This window comes from Echinops telfairi, unplaced genomic scaffold (assembly GCF_000313985.2).
Source record: "Echinops telfairi isolate 266 unplaced genomic scaffold, ASM31398v2 ScPeMD7_31;HRSCAF=116, whole genome shotgun sequence".
In the NCBI taxonomy this organism is placed as follows: Eukaryota; Metazoa; Chordata; class Mammalia; order Afrosoricida; family Tenrecidae; genus Echinops; species Echinops telfairi.
Window position 1 is genome coordinate 63,612,487 of NW_022103928.1, and position 15,711 is coordinate 63,628,197.

General features: G+C 52.6%; 1 protein-coding gene and 1 non-coding gene across 2 annotated transcripts in view; both read right to left on the reverse strand.

Moving 5' to 3' along the window:
• The window catches only part of CACNA2D3 (calcium voltage-gated channel auxiliary subunit alpha2delta 3), a 982,973-nt gene that overhangs the window by 115,420 nt on the left and 851,842 nt on the right, over positions 1 to 15,711 (reverse strand). The window lies entirely within an intron of this gene.
• Positions 11,005 to 11,161, reverse strand: LOC115869628. The gene has a single exon (XR_004046292.1). It is a non-coding gene; the product is annotated as a U1 spliceosomal RNA (small nuclear RNA).

Sequence of the window (15,711 nt, forward strand, 5' to 3'; positions counted from 1 at the left end):
GGAGCCTAATCAAACAACAGCGAGGAACAGTTTAATTTTGCAGCATTAGGCACTGAGGCAGGAATCTCAGTGGGGTGAGCTTAATTTTTAATGCATCCGAGTACACTGTCCTACAGGGCATCCAGATACATTTTTAAAAGACATCTGCTCCCTATTCAGAATTGCTGGACTCAAACACACTCCTTCCTGAGGGTGAGTATGGAGAAACTGGTCAAGGTCTAATCTGTTATAGTGTCCACATATCCCCAAAGCTTGCTCCCCTGTCTCCAGACAAAGGGCTTTGATTTGGGGGCCGCGGTTGTGAACGGGGCCCAGAAACCCATGTGGTGAGAGGGTCGTTCCTGACCACGGAGAGTCGGCTGTGAGGTTACGTCTCATCCTGGCTTCAGCTCTCCTTTGTGTGGTGCTTCTCTGCTCCAAGGAGTTTTTGGCCGGCATGACCAGTTGCCATGCCGGGCAGAAAATGGGCAGGCTGGGGACTGGAGTCCACCCAGAGACACTATGGAAGAAATGGCCTGTGATCTTCCCCAAAAAGCATCTATTGAAAACCCTATGGAGCATACAGCTGTCCGATTCACCTGGGATCATCACCGGGTGACGGAATCAACCAGATGCCAAACCCAGCTGGCCCCACCAGGGCCTCTTCTCTGCAATATGAGGAGTCCTCAGGTTGAAGGGGTGACCAGTTCACTTCTTGGCCACACTCTGTCTTCAATGTCTGCATGTCCAAAAGCCAGCCTCGGAGCCGGGCTTCCCCAGCTTCTGGTGTCCACATCAAAGGGAGCGCTCTCCTTCCTGGCCAGCCATGGTGAGAGGGTGGGCTGGTGGGGGCGGCTTCTGAACAGGGGAGAATCCGTGGCGAATGCGTCCGAGATCTGACTGATAGCAATCACCGTTCTGGGGATGGACCAGATTAGCACTAAGTCTCTGTACACCATGCCCACTCTCCTCACCCCCAGAGCACTCTCCCCAGGCACTGGTCATAGCAGACAGAAGGCCAACAATGAGTGGAGACCTGTGAGGAGGGAAAACCCTTGCCACAAGGCTGCGTGGTCTGAGCTGCGTTGTCTTTGCGCGCCGTTCCTGGTGCAGAGGGAAGTGGCTAGGTACCATGGGATGGGATAATAGAACGCAGTGGTTTACAGAGAAAGATGCTGCTCTTGGCAGGTACCGTGAGGTGGGATAATAGAACGCAGTAGTTTACAGAGAAAGATGCTGCTCTTGGCAGGTGGCGGTGCAAATCCCAGATCTCACACTTACAAGGTGTGCTCTTTGGAGCCAATGAGTGAAGCTCCCCCAACTTGGGTGTTCATCCTCACTGGGATGGGGAGACACAGTGCTTCCCTTGGCCCAGGGAGCAGTCCCTTGCGGGCCTCCAGAAAGAGGCCTCCGCAGTGTGTTTTGACTCCCAGAGGCTGTGATTCAGCCTCAGAATTTGACGATTTCATCAGGGCTATCTATTTCTAGAGAGAAGGGACCCTCACCAAAGAATGGTTGTTAGCGGGCCTCACCCACACGTGCCCTGACACCCACACCCACTGGGATCAGACCACTGGGATCCATACAGTGCCTTCACGGGTGGATTTTTGAACGTGGGTCTCCAGGTCTTTCTTCCTGGGCTGTCTCAGAGTGGAAGCACAGCAGAAACCTGCTCCTCAGGCAGTGGTAGCTCTGATGCAGGCACACTGGCCACAGAAGCTTGTTCCTGTTGTTCTGCCTGGAAGGTAAAAGTCCTACCTTCATCGCCCACTGCTCCCAAAGACTCAGCTGCTCATTTAACCAAAACATTTTTCTCCTTACTAAAAGCTTGTAATAAAATTAGGACAGATAAACACATTTTCACTTCTACAGAAAGAGCTAATTCTAAGAAGTCCCAAGAAGATGGAAATCGCATTTGGGATCCAGGTCCATTCGCCTGGAGAAAGGGCGACGCATTTATATTTCTGCAGAATAAAGCTGATGAACTCCCTTTAGAAGGACGCAACCACATTCGGAGAAAGACAGACAAGGAAGAGATGGAGAAGCCACCCAATCTTAATCATAATTCCTTTTTCAGATTAATAACACCCAAAGAGAGGGGCTATTTGTTTATATTTTCACAGGCAAAGGAGATAGGTGGATTTCTCTTCAGCCAGCAAGGCCCAGAAGAAAGGAGGGACGCCCATGCTGTGATGTGACCCTGTCCTGCTTATTGAAGTTACCCCAAACGTCAAGGAGACCTCGCAGATTCCTGAGAATGGCGATTGCTTCCATTGCGGATGCTGTCTTAAGAGACACTCTGGGACTCTGTCATAACTGAACATTTGATACAACAGTGACTGGACTATTACTTCAGACTGTTGCTTTGCTGAAAGATCAAGATTTTGGACTTGTCAACTAATGCTATAATGTGATTGGAATGTAACTGACTTCTAAACTCCTTACCTATACAATGTAATGTAGCATGATTGGGATGTGACAAAAACATTTACAAGGGTTTAAGGGAAACAGTTAATTAGATATTGATCAGCTTAAGAAGGATATTTTCTATACATTCAAAGACAAGCTGGAGGCATCTCCTGGCTCTGATACAATTAAGCAACTGGTGAATGGCATGGAAGGGTTGGACCCGCGAGCTTGGGCTCTAAGCATTTCACATAGCTTAAGTTCTAGTCTGACTGTGTTGTTTATCATCACAATTTTGATGCTTGCAGTCTCGTGTCGCTTCTATAAGAAGCTAAGAGATATAAAAAGAGACCATGTTGCCTTCGTGACACTAGTGAATCTTAAACGTAATGAAGATAGGGGAAATGTGGGATACTAGCACTAAGGGAAATAAAACTGGGACTTAATCCCTGACATTTACGGAGGGAATCTGGGAGGCCAGTGTTCCATGGTAGGAAAGCCGCCACTCTTGTAGATGGAGATATAGTCCAAGTGCATTTTCCTGCGGTAATCTATTTTTTCCACAGTTTCTCCCTCTAAAGCTGTGCTGCCTTAAAGTGAGCACATGGTTGATTCATTCTCCCTATAGAAGCAGACATTCCTATTTGGCTCTATTTCTTCCTGCCATGGTATCCAATCTCTCTCATACCCTCCTCCAGTAGCAGATGGGCATAGGGGGTCTTTATCCTCCAGGCCTGGTTTCAAAACATTTACCATAAGCCTGAATTTTTTTTATATTAATTGGATCATGAAGTTTTACCTCTACAGCTTTCAATGTAGAGAATAACCATGTAGCCGTTGTGGCTCTTTTGAATTTTATATATAAAACAAAAGGGGTAATTATGGGAAACAGGAGGATTTCTCCCAAGTTGTCTCCCCCAAATATATGCCAGACTTAGCTGCTTGAGAATGACTGTACACTTGGAGGTCATCAGGAGTGGATTGGGGGTCATTCTCCCTGAGAGTTATCAGCTGTCTAGACCAAGCAGACACCACTGTTTATCCCACAACAAGTAGGGCCCACTCCCTTCTGATAAGGATAGTAGTTGTCTGTTTCCTTGTAGGAGACACCAGAGAGGTCAAACCCACCCAAGGATGACCAAGGTTAGGCTGTCATCATGTATCTAGGGTCCGCCCATCTTGTCACTTGTATACCCCTAGACCTTCCCATTCCTATAGGCACAACCCTAGCTCATCCCTTCCTGTTACGCTTATGCCTATCATACACCCCCTTCCTATGATGTGTATGCCTATTGTACTGCCCCTTCCTGTGATGTGTAATTCTGTAATATGTCCCCCTAAAGTGATATAATGGTTGGTTAGCAATAAAGTAGAGTCTATCCCAGACTCCCAGGGCCCTCTCTGGCTCTCGGGCCAGGGGACGCTCCCCAGTTCTCGGTTCCCGAGGCTGCTCCTGCTCTCGTGGCCGGGTTCCCCCCATGAGGACCATCAAGCGGGGCTGAGGTGAGCAATGCTACCATGAATTGTGTCTGACTCCATTTATTCCAATCTCTCCTCTAACTCTCATGCTCTCTATAACTTTACTATAATCCTGACTTTTATCACTGTACAATTGCGCCTACCAGACCTGTGATGATTTGTGGGGAACCCCTCTCCCCCTTTCCCCACAGCCCCTCAGTCCCAAGGGGCCATAAACACAGAGTATAAAATGAGCGTACCTCCATGCTCCCTCCTAGACCCAGACCATGCCCCCTGGCTGACATCTGTTACATTTTTAGATCCACTCCGTACACTGTGGGAAAGGAAGAGCATCAGTGAGATCAGCTGACTCCGCATCCACATCCATCCCTGGGCATCAGCGAGCTCTGGCTGGGCACTACGTGCAGGCACAAATACAGGGAGGCGGGGTCTGGAGCCATGTTTCCAGGGCGAGCCATCCGCATCCCACGTAGAATCTTGGGCCACAGTCAACTCCCTCCCAACAAGCTCTCACATTCTGGCTCTTACTTGAAGGCCCTTTGGAAAGAGGCCCTTTGAAAGATTGACTTTATCTTTTTCACTGTAGAGAAATGACCATGTCCAGGAGGACAAAGAGACAACACCAAGTTTACACAAAGAAGTGCAGGGGCACAGGCAGGAGCATCCTCAGGCATGGCTCAGTTCTCCTTCCGCCAAAGGGCACTTGGCCCTGGGCACCCTGGTCGGCTCCATTTGCAAAAGAAGCATTTCTACTTCTGGAACCACAGGCAAGAGCAGTGGTCTGGCAGTGCTTGCCTCCGGCCCAGGGCTGGGAAGTGTGCTGAGGCTGTGGCCAGGAGGAGTGGGGCTGCTTAGTGCCACCTGCCATGGTCCAGAGAGGAGGGTCAAGCACTGGTCTGAGAGGTACACACACTCACAGGAAGGTCACATCTGAACCGCACAGTCAGCCTGGGAGCCACAGCACTCGTGCCCTCCCCCTCCCAACCGGAGAACAGCAGCTTAACCCCTCTTACTGGGTCACTCTCATCAGACCTGCCCACCCCTGCAGCTGTGGGAGCAGCTCAGAAGTGGGTAAACACGTATCCAGATTCCATAATGGTTGCGCAGTCACAATCTCTGCTGCCTCCCCCAAGAAGCAGAGCGAGGGCGGCAAGCTACACCTCTCTCTGGGGTGACACACGTGAGAAAGGGCAGCACCCTGTCCCGGAGCCCATGGGAGCCCGCGGTCTGCCAAGCCAGGCCGTAGGTCCTGTTTCAATATTAATACCTCAGTCGCAGCCGGGCTCTTCTCTAACATCCGCTCAAACAATCTCCCTCTTCTTACCCTCCCAGATGGGCCACACTGAACTGCAGCTGCGCTGGGAACCACCCCATCTCTGACTCAAGGCGTCTGTTTACTTGGGATGGCCCTGACTTCCTCCCCCTATCAACAGTGAATCCTAGTTCGCTCTTCCTATCTCAGCCCAGCATTGGGGTGCCCTCTACAACCCCCCAGCCAAATTTCCTCCTGGCCTTCCCTGCTGTCCTTCCCTGGCAGCCCCATGTTCTGTTTTTCCAAGCAGTAGTGGTTTTCCATACGTTCCTGTGACTGAGTAATAAATTCCTGTCTCCTTGCATGGCTGGAGGGCCATTTATTTTGCCATGTCTTCCCTTTTAAATTAATTGTGGTAAATATACATGGCCTTAAGCATTTCCCAGGTCTGCTTTCTTCACATGCACATGTGCAGGTCAGTCGCATGATGCCCATCACCCCATTCGACCATCACCATGATCTCTGTCTAAGGCTTTCTATCACTGCGCTCATTTGGATGCCCCACGCACAGAGCTTCAGGGGTAAGATGCTCTTTAATGAAGAAAAATGCCACAGCAGATGGTTGCTGGGAGACCTTCCTCTGTGACAAACAGAAACAACGTCTCCACTGCCGTGGCGTGGACTCTGACTCGTAAGGACCCCACACGGCAGCCTAGAACTGTCCCTTTGGGAGTCTGAGGCTGTCACTCCTTACGGGAGTCCAGAGCCTCGTCTTTCTCCCAAGGCGTGGATGGTGCTTTTGAACTGCTGACCTTGCTACTAGTAGCCCAATATATACCCACTCCATCTCCTAGGCCCCCATTCTCTTGTGGAGGGGTTGAAGGAAGAGAGTCTAGTACACCTTACAGCACCACAAGTAGATAGGCCAGACCCTTGGCAGTCACACCTCGATCGGGATTCTCAGGTGTCAGCACCTCTAACCAGCTTGCTTACCAGCACGCAAAACCCAACCCCCCAGGGGCCATTTCCCAAGGCCTTGAGTTAGGACCCACTGGGACCCTTGGCTACAAACATGCACATCAGCTGGAGCTGTGGACACACCGAGTTTATGTTCCCCTCAGCCCACACTAGCGTCACAAGTGAAATGTGGACCAGGCATGAGGGCCTGCTTGTTGAACACAGGTGTTGCCACGCCTATCAACCTGGAAACTCAGACTGTCCTGCTTCACTACGAAAGCTAAATGTGCCAGGGGAGGTGACTACATGATTGCTCTAATGACCAGGAAACGGCCTCTTCCCCACCACCAGCCTGCCCGAGGGAGGAAGCCGCTGAGAGACCGTCAACAGCCACGACTGCAGAAGCACATAGTCGTTGGCACGTGTGGGACTCCGTAGTCCAGCGAAGGGTCACTGTGATGGCAGAAAGGGAAGGTGCTCTTGGACACCTGGAGGGAGGCCTAGCAGAGGTCCATGCGGGCCTTCCTGATCTAACTCACTGCTGGCTCCTGCAGACGCTTGCGGTCATGTGACAGCAGCAGTCACAGGCCCTTTGGCTGTGGAGCCAACGGCTTGATGAAAGCAGAGCCACGTGGGACACAAACGTGGAGAGTAGTTGGGGGCAAACGCGGGCGCTTGTGCACGCGCATACACACGTGTGTACATTGATCGTTCTCCTTTGAAAGGATGATGACCTTCACCACCCAAGCCATGAGCTCCTCTGTGTGTGACTCACGGTTTTCACTCCACGGAGGTGAATGTGTGCAGATTCCGCCTCCAGGTCTAGTTGCTACCCGGCGCAGAACAAAACCACGGAGGAGAGAGTGCCCGGGCTACTACGCACACAGGACTTTTTTTTGGCTAAGACTCGCATAAAAGAAAAGACTTAACCCTTTCCAAAATCCCATGAATGGGTCCTATTATACAAATCAGGAAGCTGAAGATCAAAACGCTTAATTAACTTATGCAGGGCCGCACAGCCGGTAAGGATTGAAAGCAGCCTTCAAACCCCGATGGTCTCCTTCCGGGTTCAGCACTTCTAACGGGGACCCTGTTCTACAACAAGGGGGTGGGGGGCAGATACGGTGAACTCCAAAAGGTTCCCTAAGGTTTGGGATGCAGAATTGATTGGTGGGTTAATTTGGCCTATGTCCTAGTTGAGGTGGTTTGCATGTAATCAGAACCTTTTCAAACTACATGTGTGACAGCCTAGCACAGAACCAATCACTGAGAAAGACCCAATGAACCCCAGATTCACTGTGGGGTCCCACACACTGAGTTACAACTCAACAAAAGGAGTTACACCCTGACATTGATTGCAGACACGGGACTCGTGTGCTACAATAGAAAGGACCGAACCAACAAGTTCTCGCCGAGAAGAACAGCTTCTCACACACTTGTTCCATGTGCAACGTGCGTGAGCAACTACGCGTGAAGAGGAAATTGATTCCGATTCATATTCTTGGAGCAGGGAACAAAGTAGCCAATCAAAAGGTCTACGTAAAACAGCGCTTCCGTGCAAGGCCTTGGCCAGACATCCTAGTTGGCTAGGTTCCTCGACCCTTTTATTTCATTGGCTTTCTGAGGACCAGCATCTGTCGGTCTAAGTTGATTCCGGCAGGTGAACTCATGAGCTAACTACATTGAATCACACTTGTCTGAATGCATCTTCATCTTCACATGTGTCCTCTGAACAAGAACGCCAAGAGACGGGAGCTTCATGGTGCCCAGTGGGAAGATTAAAAAAAACACAGCCTGGTCTACCCTAGCCAGGGCTTCTCAGAGTTGGTTCCATTAGGCAGGGGTCCGGCCTGGCTCTGGTTTGGTACACGGTCAGAAAGGAGAAACCCCTGGCGATGGATGGACGCCGTGGCTGCGGTAATGGGCTCACACATCGGAAGGATGCTGAGGGAGGATAGCACGGACGAGGCTGTGCACCTGGGCACCGCTCTGTGCTGGAACCTAACGGGTACTGTGCTCAAACAGAACCTCTTGGGCTCTCGGCACGGCTAGCAGCTCCCGGGTGATGAGCCAGTCAGAGCTGTGACATCAGAAATGGCTGTGCAGTGGTGGTTGCTGCAGTTAGCTGCCGGGGACCCCTTTACGACAGCCTGAAGCACTGCAGACTTGGCCCCGCCGTCCCCAGGGCGGGCTGTGGTGCAGAGCGCTGTGACCCGCGGCCTTCCATCGGCTGGCGATTGGAAGATCATCTCCAGGCCTTCTTGCTAAGGCTCCACCAAAACTTGTTCAGCATTGCAAACAAAGTGAAACCGAACACACCGCCGTCACATCCCCATCCTGACGGCATACAAGTCGCCACTGAGGGGTGTGTGGCGAGGGGCTGCATGTGAGCTGCACTGGCTCGTGGGGCTTGAACCCATGCCCCCAGCATGGAAGGGGAGAATTCTACCAATGAGCCACTGCGGCCTCTGAGGCAAGTAGTAAGGCCAGCATGTCTCAGTCTTTTCTAGTTCTTACAGCGTCCATATGAGAATGGGGCTCTGGGGAGGAGAAGGCGCAGGAAAGCAGTCTCATAGATTCTGCCGACTGTGGCATAATGGTGATGTGTCGGGGTGCTAACTGCAGGGTCAGCGGTTTGAAACCACCAGTGTCTCCATGGGGGAAAGATGAGGTTTTCTACTCCCGTCAAGAGTGAACAGTCTCAGAAACCCTCGGAGGTAGTTCTACCCTGACCTATCCATAGGTCCTAAGTCACATGTCTCTATGCGGCATGTCACATGTCTCTGAGTCAGAACCCACTTGATGGCGGAGAGCTTGGTTTGGGTCATTCTTAGCTCTAAGAAGATTGGTGACATGCGGTTCTTATCAACTACTCTTAAATTTTATCAGACAGCTGAAAGACCAACTAACAAGAGTTTAAAGCCTCTAAGTATTCGTATAAAGCAAACTGAGTGACCCTAGGTACCCTTGACCCTGAACTTTCACCTTATCCAAAGATTACGAAAGAGTCAGGAAGTTCTGGCCCCAACTTTCTACCTTTTCACTAGCGATGTCATGCCCGGAAGCTCTCCTCCCCGAGCAGCTCAAAACGACACTTTTCCACCTTCCGAGTCCCCTACAGGTTCCAGCTCATTAACTGGTAGCTTCCTGCCACAGGGGACTGATTAGATAAAAAGGCAGTGGCCTCTGTCCCACACAGTTGTCCGGGCCTCCTGGGTCTGGCTCCCAGACGCTGCAGGCATGAACATCCGCTCACACTCCCTCCCTCTGTTCCTTGGCTGAGCTCCGACGGAACCACAGCCTGGAACCCGTGCTCTCCGGGCAGTGCTGGCCACCCTTCACTCTCCGGATTGAGTCGGCAGGCACAAAATTGAACCGCAGACGGGCTCTTTTGGGCAGTGGGGCTGCTGCTTCCAGAAGCCTGTCGGTGGCCATTGTGGAGGTCCAGTCTGTGAGCCCAGATATCTGTGTGTGCTTCAGGTGGGAACAGCTCGGACTCACTAGGCTCTGAGAACCCATCCTGGTTTCCAGCATTTGCTCGAGCAAGCCTGTGCTACGTCCCTAGCACGAGTCATTTGAACATCCCAGCCAAACTGTGGGGAACTGTCTCTGGGTGGTGGGAACAGGGTTCATGGACTCACGGCTCACTGAAAGGCGAGGGGCTTGAGTCCAGTCAGAGGTGCTTTTAGAAGCAATGACTGATGGTCTACTTTAAAAAAAAATATCATATGTGTACACATTTAGAGTTTTATTAAAAGGGAAGAAAACACAACGGCACAAACAAATGCAGGCCTCCCCTCTGACACATGCAGGGTCACCACGCATCTGCTGACCTGGTTGTCCCCTATCAGCCAAACTCACCACCACAGAGTAAATGCTGACTTGTAGCGACCCTGTGTGACAGGGCAGAACACACCACCCCCCACTGAGAATCTGAGACAGTAACTGTTTATGAGAGCAGAAAGCCCCCTCTTCCTCCCGAGGGACAGCTCGTGGTTTCAAACTGCTGACCTTGTGCATCACCACCACGCCAGCAGGGCTCCTCTGCACCCTGTAAGGCAGTGCTCGCTCCATTGTACAGGAGACAGCACGGGATTCCCCCAGGACAGCACAGCGGCTGCACATGCAGCTGTGTCTTCCGTGAGGCGCCCAGCCGGGTTCTCCTGGGAGCTGTCCTCCCCTGCATGCAGGCATCCTGGCCTCGCCCAGTCCGCCACACTGCCTGTGGGCTCATGTGCGCCAGTCCCCTGAATCCCAAAGCTGTGGGCTTGGTTGGCCGTGCAGCACACAGGTGGAGCGTGGTACCCTCATGCCCACAGAGACAGCCACTGACTTCTTGGCATGCCCAGGGCTCCATCGCGTCTGAGCACTGGACTGTGCTTAAGCACTTAGGCCTTCTGACCAGAATGATATAAAAGGAGAGGACAAGGAGAGCATCCAGCTACCCATGCCCTTCACTTTGCGGAATGGGAGGCAGGATGGCAATGCTTTGGGCTGGGTGGTGGGAGGCAGGTGGTAGCAGTTGGGTGGGGCAGAACTGGGGTCAGACTGTGGCCCGTCGGCCAGGCCAGGCCTCCTTCTGCCTTTGCAGACAGCACTTCATCGGCGCTCAGCCGGTGCATATTCATCCACATGCTGGCGCTGCCCGCTCTTGTGCAACCACGCCCGAGCTGAGCAGTTGAGAGAGAACACGCGTCTCTCCAAGTCTAACACGTTTACCACCTGGCCCTCTACAGAAACCCTGGCTGGTCTCTGGGCAGGAGATGCTCACAGGGAGAGGTAGGCTATTGGCAACATTCTAGTCCTTAGGGTGGGGTTAGAGTCTCAGCTGGTCTTAGAGTCTGATCAGTTCATGAGTGAATGCCACTCGTGGGCTACTGGTGGTCAGAGAGCACAAATGACTCGTGTTTTACTGTTCTTGTTCTTTAAACAGGGGAGTATAGACGCAGTCCCCACTACCACAAATGCTGCATCGGAGTCTCCCACGTTTGGAGACATTGCAGGAGTTAGCACTTCCGGGAGCAGCGATAATCCCGGCCCTGGGGAAACCACCTTCACGATCCTGGTACCTACCTACCAGGTAAGTCTTGCCAAGGATGGTTGACTGCGAGATCATGCATGTGGCGCACTTCAGAATGAGGAGCCGGGCAAGGAAGAAAGGAAGTGGGGAAGGCAGGCAGGGACAAAGGAACATTTACATGAAGATGGTAAATGGTTTTCCCCGCCCACACCTTGGTGCCCTAGTGTCTCTGAGAAGCTCAGGCGATTGGAGAGAGGGTACTAGATGGCAGCCTAGGTCCATCAGATTTCCAGGAAGGCCGGAGTGGGTAGGCTTCATCCTGGGAGGTGGGAAGGGGCTTGCCCAAATGGGATGATAAAGGAGAGTAGTCAGACACCAAACTTGGAACTGCTTTCCTAAAGGACTTCTTTCTCTCTGCAAGCCAAGTGGCTTGCCGGTCCCCGCAGGGCCTTGCTCCTGTCTGGCCAGACAAGGTGGTCTTTCATAGACTCCCAGCACGGAATTCCTTCCCGGGAGGCTTCTGCGGGGGCCTCGTGAAGGTGTGCCCAGGCATCCGAGGAGCCCTGGTGGCATCGCAGTGATGCTTTGGGCTGCTAACTGCAAAGTGAGTTGTCCGGCACCTCCAGCAACCCCACGGGAGAGAGACAGGGCTTTCTCGCCTGTAAAGAATCATGGTCTCGAAAACTCACGGGCAGTTCTGCCCTGTCCAACGGTGCTGCTTCGAGTGGGCGTCCACTCGATGGCAGTGAGTTTTATGAAGGCCTCTGGCCATGCCACGTGCCCTTCATGTAATCCTGGGGACAGCCATGTGACGTAAAGATGACTGTTGTCTGCATGTTACAGAGGAGGAAACTGAGGCACTGCATCAGTCAGCCACCTGCCCAGAGACACAGAAAGAAGACACAGGGATTCTGATCCAGACCGGCTTGGTTTCACTGCCCACGCCGGGGACTTATAAAGGAAGGGCATGTGTCGGTCCCTGCGGCTATGCAGCCAAGTGGAAGTGCGGCTTCGGGCACAGAAGCCCCGCCTTGGCGAACAGTGGGGGCTTTCACACAAAGCCCGGGTTCCAGTCCCTGGTGGGAAAGTTCCCAACAGTTTCAATTAGAGACCAGTCACAGTTTATCGATGGCTGGTGCCCCCGGGGCGGATTTATTGTTTCATACATGAAAAATGAGGCCAGGGCCAGGACTGCAGCATCAGGGCGGCGATGAAAGATGCAGAGGTATTTCCAGAGTCACGCTCAGCCAAAGGTCAAGGCAGCCGGGGGAGGGGTGGGGAGGGACGAGCACGCCAGGCAGCAGTGAGGAGGACTTAACACACTGGGGAGAAGAGTTGCGGTGTCTACTCCAGGACACCATGGAAGCCATGACTGAATTTCAGGGCATGGGACCTCGTCAACACAGCTAATCCCCACGGATGTGAGCGACATAAGCCTCCGCGGGCCAAACAAGGGCACGCTCGGGCCAGTGTGTCATCACATTACACACTCGGCTGGCTCCGCTGCGGGACCCCCGGAGAGGGGCCCTGAGCCGGCCCTCCCCAAGCTGGCGAGGGGTCACGCAGTGTGCTGAGTCAGTTCACAGAATCCCGAGGGCTTGCGGAGATCAAGAAAGCGGTTTTATTTTGGTGCCTGGACTCAGAGCAGATTAATGCATCAAAGAGGCTGAGCCATCAGGGCCACGTCTGAATGGCACAGCTGTCCGCCCAGGGCGGACACATTTCTTTCGGCGGCGGGCTGTCTGAGTGGGAGAGGCAGGCGGCCTCAGAGAGGAGAGGGGCACGCTCAAAAGACCTCCTTACAGAGAAGCACCCGGGCCAGATGGAGACGCTGGAGGCTGTTTAAGTAAGTGGGTCTCCTGAGGGAGACGACTGTGCTTTGCCCCAGAGGAAAGCCGGGGCAGATCCATAAAAGGCGAGTGCCCAGCAGGGCTCCGAGGTCTCGCACAGCCTGTTCGGCGGCCTTCCCGTTCAGCAAGGGCCCCTGAAGGCCCCATCATGAGAGGTGAGCCATGGTCACTTGTCACCCCTCAGAGAGGCAATCCTTCCCCAGAGGGCAAAGAGGTGGCTTCCCTTCCAAAAGGTATTGGGGTGGGGGGAGGTGGCATCTCTTTCCAAACTGTCTTTCCTAGAAGGTCACTGACATTCTCCCCATGCTGGGTCCCAGGAAAGGGTGGAGATGGGTGTCTGTGGCCGTGTTTGCAGGACAGCAGTTGGCATCTGCCACAGGGTCCTGTCACACAACACAAGGGCTTGCTGTTGGATTTCATGTTATTCCCTTTGTGGGGTGGGGGGACCCAATTGTTTTTGCAAAAGCACAACCTGGATCATCTTAGGACGACCAGCCTTTCATTAATGGATGAGTGGGCTCAGTGGGCACTCGCCCACCGTATTCTCTGCTAATGGCTGCTGGGCTGCAGCTGAAGGGCCAGCATCTGTCCATCTGTTTGTCTGTCAGTCCATCCGTTGGAGAGATGGACGGCTTGGCTTGGGACAGAATCACGTAGATGATTTGCAGAATGACAGAATGGGAAAGAGGGATGTTCCTCTTACATTTTGGCAGGAAGGCAGGGACCCCCTTTAACCTGAGCAAAAGTGCCTTCAGAAAGCTTCCCAAGCCCTTCTTTGCCCACCGAAAGCACACCAAGTATCCAGAGAGACGTCAAACAGGGAAGCAGACAGGCTCGCACAGATCGGAGGGTGCGTGGTAGGCATCCCCACTTAAGACCCAGACAAGAAGAACAGCGACCAGCAAAGCAAGACCCTCTGTCAAGCGCTTTCTTCACCAGCAGCTAACAAGGATGAGTGTGAGACACTCTCTCAGGCCCTGTGTACTCCTCTCCTGACTAGATAACATGTCCCTAACAGGTATTTGCCCCAGTTTGACATTCAAATCTCAGGGGTGGGGGTAGGCTGTATGATCTAGATCCTAGATCTAGATTCTTCAGTATGCCCACATCATATGCTACCTTGCGCACTCTTTCAGAAAATGCAAAAGGGCCATCCTTGCTGAACCCTGTCATGGATACCTTGCCCCAGACATATGATCCCAGAAGTTGTGTTTGTCCCAGACTCCTGTATGTCCAGAGAGCTCACCCCGGGCATCACAAGGAACTCCATGCAAGGAGATGTGGGAGAGAGAAACAGGACGGCTCAATTGGCCCTCTGGAAGGGCAGACTTTACTGCCAGGCATGCCATCACAGGCCAGAGTCGTCTCACTAGACCCTCCTGAAAGGGAACAGTGTCCACAGACAAGGGGCCCTCAGCCAGTTCATGGAAAATTTGAAGGAAACAATGATGGACATTTTCCATGAAACCGTGAAGCCTCCTCAGAGAGATTTGAGCATTTCAGGGGCAGGGCATGTTACCGAACAACATAGACGGGCAATGGCATTGAAGTGGACTTCAGAGTCATCCCAGAAAACTGTGAGCGAGTGGAGCTAGGTCCCTAGGTGACAGGTGCTAGACCACGGCAGAGAAGAGCCCGGGACCGACACTCTGGGGCCAAACTGCCCGGGTTCAGATCATGTCCCCACCCTTCCTCTCAATGTAACAACGGGACAGGTATTTATTGTCTCTGAGACTTTGTTTCCTCGTGTATCAAATAAGGATAATCACAGTCTGGGTTTACAAGGTTCTAAGAACAAAATCCCAAACCTCCAGACACTCCCTGGGAGAGAGACACGTTTTTCTACTCCCATGAAGAGTTACGGTCTCAAACACACAGGGCGGTTCTACCTTGGTCCACAGGGAAGCTGGGAGTCTGAAGTCACTTGCCGGCAGTGAGATTGTGTTGCGTTTGAATGATGGAATTAATTCACACATTGTCTCATTGGAATGGTGCCTATCTCAAAATAGGTGCGATATTAATTACTTATTATTGTTTTTATTAAGCACTGTCTGAGACAGGTATGGGAGACTGGGCTGGGGCTCCTGTAAAGGAAGGAGATTGGGGTACCAGTCAAAGGGGAGTTCCCCTGTTTCAGGGACACCTCGTGTCTCTGAGCTAAGAGAGAACGAGATGCGGGCACAGGCCAGGCTGTGTGTGGAGGTCAGTGAGAGGAGACGGCCACATGTGTGGATTCATGGGTCAGCCTTCGCACATTTTTGAATCTTAAGAAGTTTCCAATGAGAAGGGATCAGACAGAGTCGCCATTCTTAGAACAGACATCAACGCGTGGGCATGGCTTCGGAGCTGCCCCAGGTCCACCACCACTAGCCAGGTGCGTCTATTTAAAGCATACAGTCCTTAGGTGGTAGCAGCCCCATTCCTGTGGGTGGCTAATTGCTACAAGGCTGAACAGCACAGACATAGGACGGTTCCCTGGCACAGAAGGCTTGACGTTCCAGAAATGGGACGATCTGAATCCCCCTCACTGTATCTTCCAAAGGGCAAGTGAACAGAATGGAACAGCCCCCTCCGATCCCCGGCCCCGCCTCCTGGATAGCCTGACACCTTTCCCTCAAAATCAGTCACCAAGAGACCATCTTCTTCAAGGCCCAAGGACATCACAGAGTCTGCCGTGACTGTTGCCGCTGGAACCCCCTCCGTGGGGTCCAGCTCTCCTCCCGAGCGGCTGGGCCTGTCCACCAGGCTGTAGAAGTATCACCTGCTTC